The sequence below is a fragment of the Rhinolophus sinicus genome, linkage group LG13, assembly GCF_036562045.2.
Source record: "Rhinolophus sinicus isolate RSC01 linkage group LG13, ASM3656204v1, whole genome shotgun sequence".
Lineage (NCBI taxonomy): Eukaryota > Metazoa > Chordata > Mammalia > Chiroptera > Rhinolophidae > Rhinolophus > Rhinolophus sinicus.
Window position 1 is genome coordinate 3,528,880 of NC_133762.1, and position 18,990 is coordinate 3,547,869.

Consider the following 18,990-nt stretch of genomic DNA (forward strand, 5'->3'; position numbering starts at 1 on the left):
AGGCATGGCCGTTCTCTCAACAGAGGATGAGATCAAGAGGAAAGACAGCAGGAAGTCCCACAGAGTCTGACTTCATCAACATTCTGATGACAAATCAGGAACGGGAACTTCCAGCGTCCCCGTTAAGATGACACTCTCACATGATGCTCCTACTGGTGCTGGCCTTACTCCAAATGCGGTGCTCGAGCCACTGTGCCAGACTCCAAAAACAGACAAGCCCAAGGCTTCCGGTCCGGCAAACACGTACCGTGTTCTCCTTCCATAAAAGGAAGAGGCCCACAGCCCTCGGTGTGCTGGCCTTAGGAAGCCTTACTAACATCAAACAGATTCTGACCTCTGACCCCTGACCCCAACGGATAGGGTCAAACATTACAATGCACATAGCAGCACTTCCTCTGGTAAACTGAGTTGAGATGAAATAGATACAGAGATGAGAAATAAAATGGGGAAATAAAGGAGTGACTTAGGGCAGGGTTAGAGCAGGGTGATACACGAAGAGACTTTTAAGGAAAACCTAAATCAACTTAGTGTGGGAGAGAAGAGGCCTTCACAACGGTTGTTTCGAAGACACTAGGAAAAAAAGGTGAAATAGTAGATATTGCGATAAGGATATTCAATACAATATAACTGACCCTTGAACACCCGGGTTTGAACCACACGGGTCCATTTATACATGCTTTTTTTTTTTCTATAAATACTATGAATGTATCTTCTCTTCCTTATGATTTCTTGATAACGTTTTCTCTTCTCTAGCTTACTTTATTGTAAGGATACAGTAGATAATACGTATAATATACAAAATAGGTGTCAATTGACTGTTTGTGTGATTAGTAAGGCCTTCGGTCACCAGGAGGTTATTGGTAGTTAAGTTATGGGGGAGTCAGAAGTTATACACGAATTTGCAGCTGAGCTGAGGTCAGGGGCTGGTGGTGCATTCATGGTGGGAGTTGCAGGCTCCGGAACCGTTCCTGTGGGGCACGGCCCCGACAGACCCAGGTTCTTCATCTCACTGGCTGAGACCCCACAAAGAGCCTGTAGTGCCCTCCATGCAAACCCTCGGTACCCTCTGCAGCCTGGCCTCACCCACTGCCAGTGGCTGTCAGCTCAGGTCCATGCTGCTGGAGACTGGAACCCCCTGTGGCTGACCCCTCTGCTCGGTGCTCTTAAGTAGGTTGGGCCACCTCACGTGGCTCAGGGGACCCCATCCTACAGCTCCTTGCACAGCCCGTGACGTCTGCTGGAACGCTCAGCACCTATGTCAAGCTAACCGCCCACTTGGCTGGACCCTCTGGTTCCTCTCCCATCATCCTTCGGGATGGAGGAGGTAGGCTTCTCTTTTATGTCTCTGCTATGAGAGCTTCCTCCTACCAGACAGAAGAAAGCACCAAGGCCCAGCAAAGACAGAAGGAAGGACTCCTTCTCTCTTCACTTTAGGAGAAGGTTTATTTAAGCTGTGAGTCAAGTCTAGACAGTTTGAAAGGCAACTGAAAGAATCAACCAAATCCATAAAGCCTGGATTTATAACCAAGACTCTTGCCAAAGAGGGCACATACCCACTCTCTGCTCTGGGCATAAGCCTCTTGATTCTCCTTCAAGGTGAGAGAGGTAGGAATGAAATATGGCTTAGGGATAAAATGCAGTGGTATTATATTTGTAAAATATTGTTTTCATTACCTCTGTTTTATAGGGTCTTGTGGGGGGGAACAAGACCACGCAACAAAGAAATATATCGTCCAATAGTTGCAATGGATAAAGAGAATAGTTATTAAGAACAGGCTTCCCAAACCATAAATCAGGTATGAAATATGAATCATATTTTGAACATTACGTGTTTGTTTGACTATGCCTGTACCATAGAATGCCGCTGTGAGTTGTACATGCATTTGTATTTGTCAGTTATTCTCCTTCCTCTTTTCAACCTCCTACAACTAATTGATGTTGACCCTCAAAAAAGCAAAAGAGGTCTTGAGTGTCAGGACACTTGACCTGTGTTGTAGGATATATCATAGCTTCCAGAGACCGTGTCAGCTTTCTGACGGTTTAGCCTTCATACTTCTGACAGCTGTTTCTTTCTTTCAATGTAAGTTCAGAGAAAAATATCCAGAAGGGATTTGCTGCCCTAGATCTATCAAACAACAGAGTTAAGATATTCTGTAGTCTTGTAATACAAAAATCTAACACAAAACATCATATCATAAAAGGGTTACAACTTCAATAACAGTTTCTCTGAAATCAGGCAGAAAGGTGTTTAAAGCACACCACGGATACTTTGTAGAGATTGAATGAGATAATGCTTGGGGGCAGCAGAAGCGGAGAGGTGTTTCCAAGACAGATGCTTCTCGACTTACGATGGGGTTACATCCACAAAACCCATCCTAACTGGAAAATACCGAAAGTCGAACATATATTTCCTGCACGTAACCTACGGAAAGTCACAGCTCAGCCTCACCCACCTTAAACGTGCTCAGAACACGCACATTAGCCTCCAGTTGGCAATGACCTTGAGCTTCATCTCAAGAGGCAATGCCTTCCTCTTCTTCTCACCAGAAGCAGGAGATGCTGATGGGCGTTTTGAAGACATGATACGATGTGAAAACACAGAACACAATATCCAAATGCATGATGGCTTCTAAAACCTGAAGCCAAGAGGTTCTACACACGTGTGCATGCAAAACTCTCTACTTTGAAATCACTTATGAATCAAGTTACAGATCTCCAACACATACTTAAAAGACAAAGTCTTACAGGAAATGCAATATGACTCAGCAAGGCTTCATTAAAAACGAAAGGATCCTTGACTGGGGAATTCATTCATTAATAGAGAATGAAAACCTTATGGCATTCTATGAAGCCATTTGAAAAATTCAATTGGTGTTGCTGGAAAGACTTGCAAACACTAGTGTAGCAGAAAGGATGATTGGTTATGCTAATAGATAGTACCAGGGTGTATTTAGGGATGGAATGGTCTCTCTGTCAAAACTATTTTGAGTGGAAAGCAAAGCCCTGAGGGAGTGGGTTGCCCCGGAATGCCCAACAGGGAAACAGCGACAGTCCTTGGCACAAAAACTGAACAAGGTCGGGGAAGGGGAAAAAGGTGGGAGGGAAGCAAAATGGCGTGTGTGTGGTTGAGCAAACTGGGGAGACTCTTGGAGAAGTGTGCCGGGGAGAAATTCTGACCTGGTGAGTTGACCAAAGGACTCTTGAGAACATGGAACGTCTAACGTTCAATCTCTAGTCGGTGCTTCAGCAGGGAGCCCCGCCTCCCACCCTGACCCTGTCGTGAGGGTCTGTGGGGAAAACCAAAGAGAGACGGCAGGTTGAGGTCCTCCTCTGGCTGACGAAGCAGAGAGCACAATACAGTGAGGGCTGGGTGACACGGGAGAGATAAAGTGTTCAGCCAGGGCAGAGAGTCACCATTAGCGCCTTGAGCCCACAGAAATCTTTTTTTTTTTTTTTAGCCTACAGAAATCTTGGAAGGGTGTTGGGTGCATCATTCAGGTTCAAGGCAACTTTTTGGTGAATCTCAAAAGACAGCGTCCCCTCAACTGAAAGCTGCATTGTGCTAAGAATATAAAAGGATCTATTTGCAATTTTTACCACGTTAAGAAACACAGCACATGCAAATGTAGTGTACTAATTTCAGATGGACTACAGATTAGAGTTCCACAATGCGAATCTATAAGAAAGAAACGGGTAAATATTTTTACTAGTCTTTTATAGGGAAGAGCCCCCTAAGGATGACATAAGACTCAAGAAACCACGTAGGAAAGGATGGCTAAATCTGGGGGCGTAAAAGTTAAGCTCCTTTGCACAGAAAAGGAAAAGAACAATAAAAGTCCTGCAACTGGATTGCCAGGGATCAGATAACACCTCAGCAACTCCCTACCTGTGTGACTTTCCCAACCTGGACCCCGTCTATAAGGTGGGGATGATACTGTGCTTACCTCGTAGCACTGTCATAAAGATTAGATTATTTAGACACGTTAGAAGAACGCTTAGCACACGGCTACAGCAGCTCAGTGGGCTACCACGTTCCATTCCAGCGAACGGAGCAAACGTCCCTGGGAGGTCCACGTCCCTCTCCATGAAACCCTGAGGCCTCACTTATTCCAGGATATCACAACTTTGCAAATTGCTTCCTTTTCTGTGTCAGAACTCTCGTAAGAGTTCTCGGCTGGGAGCAAGACAAGGGGCAATTCCAAAGACAGGTACTTTATTAAACGGTGGCCGCCGAGAGCTAGATTTGTAGGCTCTTTTCTTGTTCTTTTTCCCTTAGAGCAGGGTCTCCCCACAGCGGCACCACTGACGTTTGGGAAAGGATAATTCTTTGCTGGGGGCTGTTCTGTCCACGGTAGGGTATGTAGCAGTATCTTTGTCCTCCACCTATAAAATACTTGGAGCACCCCTAAGTCTGACGACCAAAATTGTCTCCAGACACTGTCAAGGGTCCCTTGGGGATAGTAGTGAAGTCACCCTCAGTGGAGGACCAGTGCTGTAGAGGCTGGGAATTGAAGGGGGCCTGTTACTCCTCTGCTTGAGCATGAAAATGGTCCCCCCATCAAAGGCAGAGACTGTAGTTCAGATTATGAAGGGGTTAGGAAAAGATTTCCCATTCATGTTTGGTGTGTGTGTGTGTGTGTGTGTGTGTGTCTGAGATTATTTGACCCAATAGTTATCTACTGAGTGGTCCTTGGATGCATAAGGAAGCTTCAATTTAATAGCTTCTGCTCAATCGGGAGCAAAATCCTTGAAAGGGTCCCAACTGGCACTGCCCATGTCCCATCACACTGTCGTGCCTCTACAAGGGCATTTTTATTTTTAAATTTTAATTCATGAATTTTTTGAATTAGCCATATATTTGCATGGTTCAAAATGGAAAAGATATAAATGAGTATAGAGTGACAAGTTTCTCCCCTACCCCTGTCTCCAGATACCTGGGTCCTTCCCATGAGGCAGCCACACAAACAGTGTCTTATTTATTCTTCCAAATATATTTTATGCATACACAAATGTACCGGGGGTGCAAAAAAAATGTATGCAAGTGGACACTTGGGTCAGCGTTGCTCAAGCAGTAGTTTGCCGTAATCAGAAGTGTCTGGACGCTGATGGGAACCCCTTTGAGCACCTCTGGTCATTGCAGACGTCACACGTGACTCGTTTTCATCATTGGTTATTGGTATATATTAAGTACTACAATTTTAATACAGTGTTCCTTTCTTAAAATGTATATACATTTTTTTGGCACCCTCTGTATATAATTTTCTCTCTTTTTAAATGAAAAATGGCAGCATATTGGACATACTGCTGTGTACCTTTATCCAGACTCTTCTATGCATATGTGGTATCTGTTCACTGCTTCCTCCTTCCTAGCCTAGTTCTGAGTTTAAGTGGTTCTTCCCTTCCCCCTATCCATGGAAGCCCCCATGAGCCTCAGGGGAGATGGATTCCACCCCAGATCTGGGAGGTGGTTGATCAAAGGGTGACCCATTCTCCTTGCCCTACGTCAGTTCAGAAATGGATCTGAGACCCAATTCAGGCCAACGAGCAGCTGAGAAGTTTACTGGGCCCTCCAGGAAACAGCTTCTTTTCCTTTTGGGAGAACCATGACTTCCTCTGCACATCACTGTGTGGAGCAGTGAGGATGCAAAAGACACTTTGGGTGTGGCCCTGGGAGTGCCTGGATCAAGCCAGTCCTGAAGCTTGCCTACTGCTGTCCTTCCAAGCAGCAGGTGGAGGTGTGATATCACCTTTAGTGGTCCAAGAGGAGGCCAAGAGGAAGTGACGTGGGAGCTACAATTTTCAATGTGAAGCCCTTTCACATCCAAGTCTGGTGTGGCTTGCAGGTTTTTGGTTTATAACCGTAAAATCATCTCTCTGATGGCCAGTATGTGCCCATTGGACAAGTTCTCCACATTCAGCTCTTAAAAGAGAGCTGTGCAAGGCAAGGCCTATGCTCCACAGCACAAATGAGGACAGGAAAACACGGAGGATGGGGCAGGGCTTGGCCAAGGCCACGTGTCTCAGAAGAGGCAGGACTGGAATCTGACCCAGGTTTGTTTCCACATCAAGGTGACTTTCCCTGATTTTCCTCCAAAGCCCAGGCTACTCTGGCTCAAGCCATTCACACCCACAAACACGCACTGAGTGCCCCACTGCCCTCCAGAGCAGCAGGACCAGAAAGTTCTGGAAGGTCAGGAAGTAGAAAAGAGTCAAGAAGAGCCTCACGGGATATGGCTGTGGTCACTGAGGCTGCTGCCGTGATGACAATTCGACCTCCGACCTCCGACCCTGCCCAGGTCCTTGCATCATACCCTCAGGATTCAGTGTTCAGGAGCCAACGTGCCAGCCTGCACTGGCGCAGGAGAGAGGATCTGACGGAAGATTCCCCAAGATGGACACTGGGGTGCTCTATGAGACAGCCCCAAAATGATCAATGTTCTCCTGCCATCTCCAAAACTCTGGCGGCCAATGCAGTGAATACCCTTTAGTGACCTCTTCTCACTGGCAAGTTCTCCCACCCCCTTTTTTCTTATAATTACTCGATTTATCTAAAAAGGATTCAATCCTGAAGGTGAGAGTGGAGTTCATGATGGAGTCAGGGGGGTGACCTCAATCGAACGTTAGGAAAAAAAGCATATGTGAGCAATAACAGCCTTGGTCGCAAATGTTGTCACAGAGCTTCAACTGAGTGTATAAAAGTGTCCCCTGGACACATGCTGGGCATAGCACACACCCTTTGTTTCTGCATGAGCTCAGGTGCCACAGTGGTGTGGTTGCATTTTGATTTATTTTTAATATTCTTTTTTTTATTTTTTTTAAATTGGGGAATATTGGGGAACAGTGTGTTTTTCCAGGGCCCATCAGCTCCAAGTCATTGTCCTTCAATCTAGTTGTGGAGGGTGCAGCTCAGCTCCAAGTCCAGTCGCCATTTTCAATCTTAGTTGCAGGGGGGGCGCAGCCCACCATCCCATGCGGGAATTGAACCGGCAACCTTGTTGAGAGCTCGCGCTCTAACCAACTGAGCCATCCGGTTGCCCCTGCGTTTTGATTTTAACCTGAGGTTTGTTTTTAAGCCCTAAAACACAAACCAGTTCAGTTTGGTTCAAGTGAGAATCTATTGGAACCACACTGAAAAAAGGTTTTTGCAGCCTCTGCAAAAGGAAGCTGCAGAATTCACCACAGTTTTAATTTTGACACACCAAGGAAACAATGAGCAGCTCTTTGCTCTGAGGTTGAAATCTCTTGTCTATTTTTATCTCCAGGCAAATAACAGACCGGAAGCAGAAGTGAATACATTGTGAGTGGATTACTGAATCTCGCATCAGCAGCTTCTTAGGCAGTATTTTGTACTGGATGCCAAAGAAAATCATTTATCTGAAGCTATTCGTGTTAACAAACTGAGCAAAACATTTAAGATGTTTTTAGGAGAAATTGTCTTCCCACAGACAAAGAAAGATTAAGCACATTACAAATACTCCACTACAAATTGTGGTCTATACGTAGGATGGAATATTACTCGGCCTTGAAAAGGGAATTCTCACACAAGCTACTACATGGGTGAACCCTGAGGACACGACGCTGGGTGAAATAAACCAGTTCTAAAAAGACAAATCCTGTCTGGTTCCACTTACATGAGGGTCTGAGAGCCGTAAAATTCAGAGAGACAGAAAGTAGGATGGTGGCTGTGGCTGTCAGGGTCTGGGGAGAGAGGGCGAATGGGGAGTTATTGTGTCATGGGAGCAGAGTCTCAGTTTTGCAAGATGAGAAAGCTCTTGAGATAGTTGGTGGTGAGGGCTGTGCAACACTGTAGATGTATCTGACACCACTGAACAGGACGCTTAAAAATGGTCAAGATGGGAGCCGGCCCGGTAGCTCAGGCGGTTGGAGCTCTGTGCTCCTAACTCTGAAAGCTGATGGTTCGATTCCCACATGGGCCAGTGGGCTCCCAACCACAAGGTTGCCAGTTCAATTCCTTGAGTCCCACAAGGGATGGTGGGCTGCACCCCCTGCAACCAACAATGGCAACTGGACCTGGAGCTGAGCTGCGCCCTCCACAACTAAGATCGAAGGGACAACAACTTGACTTGGAAAAAGTCATGGAAGTACACACTGTTCCCCAATAAAATCCTGTTCCCCTTTCCCCCCCAAAAAAATTTTTTTTTAAATGGTCAAGATGGTAAATTTTGTGTGCGTTTCACCAGCAGCCTCAAAAACATTTCCTTCACCTTTCTGCACCTGCTTTCTGGTTGTACTTTTCATAGTTAGGAACCAAATCCAACAGGAGTTTGTCTTCATTACACAGCGCAGGGTAGGGACCGGAGTCCATTTATTGGGATCGTCTCCCAACCGTTGATGTGAACACCCCATCTTCTCCCCACTGGTGTGGAGTGTTGCCGCTCTCTGGGCTCACCCTGGGCTGTGTGTGGGAGTCGGTGGGCTCTCCTGCAGGCTGATCCATCTCTTTGCGTTTCCTCTGCCACAGACAGTGTCTTATGGCTGCCACCTCACGTAGGGGGAGTGCCCTACCACCTTTGGCTCTCCTGTTGCCAAATTGTCATAGCCGTTCATGGGCCTCACTCATCTGGATGCATTTTCAGATCCACTTTTTTTTTTCAGTTCCTCCAAATATATATAGAAAATCAGCCATCACTCACCAATGAAATACTCCCCTGGAATTTGAAAACAGTGAGTGCAGGAGGCAAGCTCTGAGATTTCCTTCTGCACCTAGGCATGAAACTCCAAGGGCTAACGGTGATTTAAAAGTCCATTCCATGGAGGCTTGACTAGCCTGTAAATGCTCATTTCCCAAGCTTCCCCTTTGGAGGCTACTAACTAACGCAGGCAGTGTGTTGCCATGGTAACGGGTACTTTTACTACTTTTTATAGATTAAAAGTGTTACACCCTGGAGTCTCTTCATGTAAATGAATAAATCTTAAGATGGTATGATGCTTCATTTAAGGTAGACGCCTAATGACACAGAGCCAGACTTAGCCCACCATTAACGGAACATTTTATGTTTAATATGGGCATGCTTTGGCACCAGAAATATAACATTTTCATCAGAAATTTTTACAAAATACAAGTTAACCCCTTTTATCCATTGAAATGTATCACTGTTAAATAAATTGTGGCAGAAATGTAGGTGTCTGTCAGGAGTCTGCACACATAATTTTGCCCCTGGGGGCGGCAGAATCCCACCCATTGTGGGGACCCCAAAACTTGGAGAACACATTGTCTTGTGATCTAATGGGGGACGAGTCACGGGGGTCCCCTGGATGGGAGGAGCATATGGCCTGGGTCTCGGTACTGGATGTACAGGAGGAGCATGTGGCCTGGGTACTGGGTACTGGCCGTACAGGAGGGGCATATGGCCCGGGTACTGGGTACTGGCCTTACAGGAGGGGCATATGGCCCGGGTACTGGGTACTGGCCTTACAGGAGGGGCATATGGCCTGGGTCTCGGTACTGGCTGTACAGGAGGGGCATATGGCCCGGGTACTGGGTACTGGCCGTACAGGAGGGGCATATGGCCTGGGTCTCGGTACTGGCTGTACAGGAGGGGCATATGGCCCGGGTACTGGGTACTGGCCGTACAGGAGGAGCATATGGCCCGGGTACTGGGTACTGGCCGTACAGGAGGAGCATATGGCCTGGGTACTGGGTACTGGGTCTTTACTAGCTGTACAGTCTTGAACTTCAACTTCCTCCACCAGAAAATGGGGATGATCGTATTTACTTTGTAGAGCAAATGTATCTTCAGGTAGTGGCGTCTCTGATTACACACCTGACTAGACAATGACTTCAAGTCCGTATTTAAGACAAAAGGCAGGGGTGGAACTATATCCAGTTCAAATGTTCTGAGGAAAGTCCACAGGGAGCCGTAATGGTGGCTGCAAGTCCCCAGGGGACAGAATGGGGCCCTGCCTCTGCTCCCAGACACAGAGAAGGCATACAGACACGAGGTCTCAGCAAGGTGGTGGGCAGCTGGGTGAAGACTGGTCAGTGAGGAACCATGGGAGGGCCACGGGAGGCCCCAGTGCAGGCTGGGAGCATTCTCTGTACCTTATCCAGAGAATGGCATGGGGGTAGAAGTGGTCCAGAAGGAAGATCTGGCCACACTAGGAGGCCCAGGGAACAAGCATGAGGGCTGTGTGTGCCACTTGCTTGAGGAGAGTGGGGACTGAAGGCAGGGATCTGGAGAGTAAGAGAAAGATGCAAATCTCAGAGTCATAAAGAGGCAGCCTGTTGGGATGTCTGGATTAGCTACGCTGGGAACAGAAACAGCAAAAGGAGCCAAAACGTATCTGGAAAGCTTTGATCTTTCCTGATACACAATTGTTTAAAGCACCAGCAATGATAACACAATAAGTGGTTTGGAGAGCAGACGTTTGTCCTTCTGTAAAATCCTTTCAAAACGTGTTTATGAGCATTATCTCATTCGGCTCCCGCTAGAACTTGGGGAGACAGACTGGGCAGATGGCACGTCCTTGTCTAAAATAGGAAGAGACCATTTCTAGAAAAGTAACAACTGCAATCATGGAAAAACAATTTCTAGGCCTTATTCTGTTTCAAAAAAATATCCAAGTGGCTTCTTCCGCCTGTGTGAACATCGTGGCCAAGGTCAGTGTCATCAGTCGGTTCTTTGGGAATCAGGAGGAAACTGCTGAAAAATGGACATTCCCAGGACAGGGGTTCCCTAGAGTTCTCAAGGACAGACCTAATTGTCCAGATGGCAGACCAGTTAACTGCACAGATGTGTGCAATGGAATTAAGTACACATGTCCTCACATGGTCAAAACGGGGTCCTTCCTCATCTCTGTCTGCCGCTCATCCTCTTCCTCGAGCTCTTCCGTGGCTCAAATGGCTGTGGGCGTGGTTCTGGACGCCGTGCCATTACCCCACGCTCACCCTGGAATACAACTCAGCTCACCATCTGGGTGCCTAGATGACTTCCATCCTGTCCATCGTTTTGTGGTCCGTGATAGTTCCCTTCTTCCAGCCCCCTAGGTGTGGTAGGCAGCGTCCCACATAGCTCCCAGGGACCCCCCACCTGAGGATATTCACACCCTTGTGTAGTCCCCTCCCCCTCCCCGTGTGCATGGGCTGGACCCAGTGACTTGACTTGAAAGAATAAAATCTGCAAAGGAGATGGGATGTCAGTGTTGTCATTAAGTCCTAAAAGGGAGTGACTTCCATCTTCTCCATACACGCTCTCTTTCTGACCTCTCGCACATTTGCACTGAGAAAGCAAGCTGGAGAAGTTCACGTGGCAAGAAACCGAGGGCAGCCTCTGACCACCTGACAGTGAAGAATCTCGACCCTCATTCTCATGTCTCACACACACACACACAGCCACGTGGGTGAGCTTGGAAGTGACTCCTGCTCCCATTGACTCTTCAGATTGAGACCACAGCCCTGCCTGGCAGCATGACTGCAGCCTGTGAGGGACCCCCGAACTGGATAACCCAACTAAACTGTGCCCTGGGTCCTTACCCACAGATACCGTGAGACAATGTGCAAGGTAAAGTCTGGGGTAATTTGTTATGCAGCAACAGGGAACTAACACACCTGTTGTCCAACACATGGAGTTCTCTTTCCTCCTCTCAGTTCCAACAAGGCATCTAGGACTCTCCTGTCCTTTCCAAGGACCCAAAATGTATGCTCTTCTGGTATGTGAGGGAAGGTAGTGGGCTGCTGAGGGAAGAAGTGGTCACTCAGCGCTCACCTCCACACACGCTTTCCCCTGCTGCACAAACGCTTCTCCAGCGTCTCCCTGAAAGAAAACACTCTCCTCGCTCTCCTCCCACGGGCTTTCTATGTTCCGAAGCTGGGCACGGGTGCAACCTGTATTGCTGTATCTGAGCCTGAGCTGGTCAGCAGATCTTTTATCGCTGCTGCGTTGGATGGTTGGTTTGCCATGTTCCCGACATTGTGTTGCACGCAAACAAATCAAAAGGGCCTTGGCAGCCCTGTGGGACACTTCCAACCCCTCCCCAGTGATTCAAGGCCAGGTCCTGTGCAGCCAAATGTGGGCCCTGGCCATGGCTCACAGGCCTTTCTCTCAAGCTTCTGTGCCACTCACCTCCCCAGCTCTTCCATCTTAAGGGGTGTGAACAATCTTTCAAAGGCCTGGGCCAGGTTTTCAGATGGTTCTCCCCATCTTTCCAGGGGGTGTAGGATGGGACATGTGAGTGTGCCAGCTCTTCGGGGGGCACAGTATGAACACACCCACTGCAAGCAGAAACTGGCAGCAGACACGGCCACTTAGTGGCACACGGCACAGAGATGACTCATGAAAGCCATGGGGAGTGGGACATGGTGGCAGAGAACCAGCTCCCAGCCCCTCTCGGTGGTTATGAAGGAGCCAGGAAAATCGAGTACAAGTTCCTTTTCTGGCTTCCAAGGACTGACATGGACTGCCGCCAACCTGCACACCCCGCATGCACCCCCCCCTCGGGTGAGCCCTCTGCACCCACCCTTTCTAGCCCAGAATTCTCGGACTTATCATGGTGACCACTTCGTTAGGCATATAAATGTTGAATAACTATGGTGTACCCCTGAAACTTATATATATATAATGTTGTATGTTAGCTATATTTTTTAATAAAAATCTTAAAAATATATAACAAAAAAATAGTTACTGAAAGGATGAACCTCACAGTACGTAAAACAAAAGAATCTGGATGCAAAAGAGTCAATACTGTCTGCTTGATTTAGATGACATTTTAGAATAAGCAAAATTCATTTAAGGTGAAAAAAACAATCATATTAGTTGCTTCTGGTTGGTGAGGGATTGCCTGGAAAGAGACACTAAGGAACTGTGTTATGTGAGTGTATGCACGTATCAAAACTGTACAGCCAGTTTTGTCATCATGTCATTTTGATCTATGTAATTTTTAGCTCCAATAAAAATTTTGTTAAAAATTAGTGACTGCAGGAGGGGCAGGGAGTGAGTGGAGCTGTGGAAGAAGCAGGAATGGCAGGATGCTGGTAATTATTGAAACTGGTTAACTGGTACATATGGGCTCATGACATTACTCTGTTTACGTTAAAAGTGTTTGAAATTTTCCACAATAAAAAACATCAAAAAAAGTCTATTAAATACGTATTCTGTGCTAGACACTACAGCACAGGTGGAGAAGAATGCAGAATACAGAGAGAAGTAAATTAAACATGGATTTTTACTCACAAACATCAAGAGCTTTGGAAAGGTGGAAAATGTGGAATAAATGGAAAGAAATGCTGACCATTTTTTTAATATCTTAAATTGTCATTTTGTAACCCTCTAGTGTCTGTTTATAATTTACCATGGACACATATGCTTAGATGCTTAGACTAATGATTGTGTCGTCGGATCCATGGACAAAGCTAGCTGTGGAATATCATTTCTTTCCATTTCAATGTCTTTGTTCTATTTCCATGACTGTTGGCTCCCTTCTGTTCCTCTAAACCTATGCAAATTCCACTCATGATTTAGCAGCATGACTCAAAACAGGACCCAAGAAGATGAGGACCTTGTCTCAGAAGGTAAATAGACTGCTTCTTCCAGTGAGAATGGCCTATTATGTTATTCTCTGAAGAAAGATGTCAGCAGAATGAAACACTGTGCTAAGTGGTGTGGCTGATGTACATTCTGTTTCAAACTGGATTCTTGCACCAGCAGGAGTCCTGGGACCAACACTGAGGCAGCTGGTGGTTAGACTCACCAGGGGGGCGGCCAGATCAATGAAATCAGAACGTCTGAGGGCAGGGCTCAGGTATCAGTGTTCTGTGAAGCTGTCCACGTGACCCAGCCCACAGGCAGGGCGAGAACAGATAATGCACGAGCTGTTGAAGACCCTGCTCTTCCAGAAGTTTCTCTCTGCTGGCTGCTGAAGAGGTTGCTGTATCCCACCCAGCCCTCAGCACTGCTGTCTAGTGACACGGGGCCTGTACTCTGGAACAGTTCATGCTTGGTTTCTTCAGGGAGGTGTGTGGGGATGCGTTCCCCAAGGTAGGGACCACCTTTGACTTTGCATTTCTCCCAACACTTAGCACGATGGTGCTCAGCAAACATCTGTTCAAAATGTTTATTTAGGAAATATTAAGGACTATTTCCTTATTAAAAATTGGCTGTGTTCTTTAATATATATTAACTTAATTGCAAATTCTTTAATTTTATATATATATATGGTGCCAAAAAATATATATACACATTTTAAGAAAGGAAAACTGTATTAAAATTGTAATACTCAATATATACCGATAACAAAAGACGAATACAAGTCACGTGTGACGTCTGCAATGACAAGAGGGGCTCAAAGTGGTTCCCATCAGCGTCCAGACACTTCGGAGGATGGTGAACTACTGCTTGAGCAACACTGACCAAAGTGTCCACTTGTAGACATTTTTTGGTACCCTTGGTGTGTGTGTGTGTGTGTGTGTGTGTGTGTGTGTATGTATGTATGTGTAAGCATATATATATATATATACATATATATATGTATATACATATAATTCCTATGGTCTAAATGTTTGTGTTCCCCCAAGATTCATGTTGACATCCTAATGCCCAAGGTGATGGCATTAGAAGGTGGGGTCTGTGGAAGGTGATTCATGAGGGTGGAGCCCTCGTGGTAATGGGATCAGCGTTCTTGTAAAAGACACCCCGGAAAGCATCCTGTCCCTTTCTTCCCTGTGAGGACTCAGAGAGAAGTCGGCTGTCAAGGAACCAGGAAGTGCTCACCAGACACGGCCAGCCCTATGACCTTGGACTTCTCGGCCACCAGGAACAGTGAGAAGCAAATGTTTGTTACTGTAAGGCATCCAATCAACAGTATTTTGTTATAGCAGCCCAATGGACTAAGACATACAAGTATGTATAAGATGTAAATGTACCAAGAATTCCTTCTCAAGGTTCAGAACTAAAGAATTATGACTGGGATGTGTCCTCTCAGGAGAGAAATATAAAAAAAGATATAAACTTACACATGACTTTTCAGTTCTTTAATTTTGGGATTTACCCATTCAATGCATTTTTCTCTTTAACAATTCTATCTATATTATTATTACGGAGATTCCTTTTATACTCTATATTATTTTTGCTATCTGACCTCAAATAAATCATTCAAATGCTAGGATGGTGGTAAGGGAAACATCTGTTCTCATGGAGTTCCTGGGAGCTGAGCTGACTCAGGCCTTCTCGAACCACCACTCTTATCAGCTGACCACAAACGAGACAGAAGCTACAATCACATATTACAAATCAGCACCAGAATGACCCTCACGCATCAATGGGGTAGAATTTTTTCCAATGAAAAATGGAAATATTTGGTAGCTCAGAGTGTTGGCTTCCAATGCTCTGTGTAGTGAAACCATTGTGTCCTGGTGACTAGCCCAGGACTACTGTCCATCATGGAAGCTGCCAGAAGGGCAATGCATTGATTAAACAGGGTGTTAACCACAGCCCAACACTGATAAAAACAGTCTCGCCCTTTAATTCACCCTATCTACCAAAACGTTCTCTCCATGCAAGACTTAACAATGGAAATAAACAAAAGCTGAAGCTGTCAAAGACGTATATCATGAATGGTGAGGTTTTGGGGTTTTGTTAATGCTATTTTGTCTTTTCTTTTCATTGCTTAGTTGGCTATGAAAACTATTATTTGCTTCCCTTTACAATATTGTTTAGCTTGAAGGTAACTGTAAAAAAAAAAAATAATGGACAACTGCTATCACTTCTCAGAAGCCCACATTTTATTTAACCTAAAGAACTTTATGTAAGAGATTTGGTTATGAATCAAAGGCTGTCATTCCTTCATAATGGGTCATTTACTAAATTAACGTTAGGAGAGAGTAGACAGTGCTAATGGGAATGGCAAGAAGGCATTAAGAGTGATTTATTCCTCGAAGAAAAAAAAAATCACTGTCAATACCAAGTTTAAATGATGTGGAATTTCATGACAACCTCATAGCACCACCTAGTGGTGCTACATCTATCGCCATCCTTGTTTAAAGGAGGATTACGGTTTATCTGCAGCCTGAGACTGGCAAACCCGTGTCCACAGTCAATTTACACACCCTGCGACTGTAAATTAGTAAAAGGGTGAAAGGGGAAACGTATCTTTCATCATTCACAATGTGTCTGTTAAAGTGAGTTAATATAGATAAATAATTGGTAGCTCATGTGCCCTAATATTAAATTTTAAAATGTTCCCAGGTTTTAGATATGTCTCAGATATGGATTCTCGATAAATTGTGTTTTAGGATATTGAACAAGTAGTGTGCTGACATTTTTCACAATAATGACAGCAATTTGCTTTGGGTTATGCCACAGAATGGAGTATTGCTTTGTGTTTTCTTTATCTAAACAATTGTAGTTTGTGCATTTCTTCTAGTAAATGCAACCTGAAAAACAAACACTTAATCGGTGTTATTTGAGCACAGTTATCTCTATTTAATGAGATTGATGGAGGGTGGAGAAAATAATTTTTTAAGGGGACAATTTCCTATGAGGAATGCATGCCAGCGTTGAAGAGTAGTATAGGTAATTTGGGGATTTTAGATCAAATTCTGCTATAAACACTAGTTTACCAATATTTTTCATTATGAGCACTTCATCAGACTTATTCATCTAACCCTGGTTTAAACACAGACAAGATGTGAATCTATTTTTTTCTTGCTTTCATTATTGTTTTATAAAACTGACATTGATTTGTTTGGCAGAGGTAAACCCCACAATTTAATCTATTAGATGTCGTATCTCAACAATAAAGGGTCTGAAGAATAAATGTCAATGTCGAGGTCAAAAATTGTTTTTTAACAATTCACAATGTGCCTATTCTATTTTGCTTCCTGAATTAACAAATCTTGAAGAAAACCTCCCTATGTATTATAGTGGTACGATTTATTCCATACAGTGATATGAATTATTGAATCCCCATTCAAGAAGACCTCCCTTTCTCCTTACTGAAACAAACGATAGAAGGGGGAAAAGAAATAGAAATTACGGCTTTGACAAACCCCAGAGGCACAGAGGAGCGGGATCCTGTACTAGGAAGGGCCGTGACCAATGGGGGCCAGACCCCAGCCAGCTGAATGGGGCTGGCAGGACGTCATGCTCTCCACAGAGGGGCCTCACCCCTGAGCCACCCACCCAGCACCAGCCAGAGAGAGCTGGCCTACATGGGGAGCCACCACTGTGGGAAACCCAAGCCCACCCAGGTCAGGCTCAGGGACCTCTGAGAGCTTTGCCCTGACATTACGCAGTGTGTGTTCTTTCTAAAGGACAGACTCTGCGAGGGGCCCCAAGCACATATTTAGATTAATAAGCCTGATGAACGGTAAAATCAATTATACACGCTAATGCAACACACTCAGTGTAGGTTTGCACATGTTTCTACGATACTAATTATCCTAATTTAGATATGTATCAGCAAGCCATAAGCAAATTAAAGAAAACCGACGGTTTACGTGTTTTGTGCCTTTTAGGGGTGGGAAGGACATTGAATGGCGTAGGAACCATTTTGATGTTGCTTTGAATTCTTGGTTTAGTCAAATCCTTCCTACCAGAGAGTCTGTACCTGCAAGACATGGCCACAAAGGTTTACCCGAGTTCAAGTTCTATTCTAGCCCATACAACACGTCATTGGTGAGCCAAGAGAGCAGACAAAAGCCATTTGTATTTGACCAACTCCAGAGCACACCACAGGGAATTGAGTATCAAGGTGTTTGGGGGCACAGGAGCACTAGCAGGCATTTTGGGGGACCACTGCACAATTCTACCGCATTCAGAGTCTAGCATTTTACTACTGAAGGACACAGTTATCTGAGACACTTCCAACGAGCAACATCAGCCTGTCTGGGGCTCCAACAAAAACAAAAACTGAGGACAGGCCCACATTTTCAACAGCATCAACTGCCTGCGACAAGACATTGCCCTCCACAAACCATTCTTGTTACCCTGCGGAACAAGCCAAGAAGTTACCCAGTGGCCTGAGCACGTGCGAGAAGATACAGGCATCAGCAAAATGATTTGTAAATGGCCGGAGGACAGCGTGGACCAAGAACCACAAGGGGAGGAAGGAAATGCCAAGGAAAAGATAGGACTTTTCAAAGGTGGCAAACCCAAATTGTTCACATGCTTGTCAAATAACTGAAGACTTGGTTCTCCATCTGCTCTCTCAAGGGCAGAGCGAGGTCCCGGCTGAGCTCCAACTCTTGCTTTTGCTTCTGCAGCTCGTAAGATCCTATGGCTTTGTTCTGCATTGCAACATACACAAGTGTCAGAGTCCTGCCGAGAAACTCACCCGCGCGTCGCCACCTTTCTTTTTTTCTCTAAAGACATAGGTTGCTGGAGATTTGGCTATTCCAAATTGTAAATGGGAAGACGGAGAGTATTCAGTTCACATTTTTCCCGACACCCATTGAAAAATGGGTCATTACAACTGGTTCAAAATAAATAATTGCTGGCTTTGGCTAGGAATACAGTGGCAGTTTTTCAAAAGTGCATGTTGGGATTTTTCTGGTTATGGGGGTTGGAGTAAGTACCCGCCTTCTTTGCAATATTGCAAAATGGGATTCATGGAAACAGGAAGAAGGAAAAGAACCAGAATGCCTTTCAAACGTGGCTTCTTGCTGAACTACTGACCAACGACAAGCACAGCCTTCCCCACCGTGGGTTCAGGTTTGGTCTCTCTTGGGTTTGGGAGCCAGAGTCACAGGGAGGTTCACCAATCAAACTCATTTTCTTTCTCCCAGAACCTGACCATGATTCCTCACTTCGTCTAGGGCAACACTGTTTCCACACACCTGGTTCCAAACCTCCGAGGTTTTATTACCTGTGAGCCTCTTCACCCACCTCCCATCAGTCACAAGAAGAGAGCTTCCCTAGCAAAGAGCTGATGGTGCCCCAGTTGGAAGCGTCCATGGAGCCCCTCCAGCATGCAAAGCCCACCCCACCAAGCTCTTGGCCCACCCTCAGGCCCGCACTACCCCTCGCCCTCAGGCAC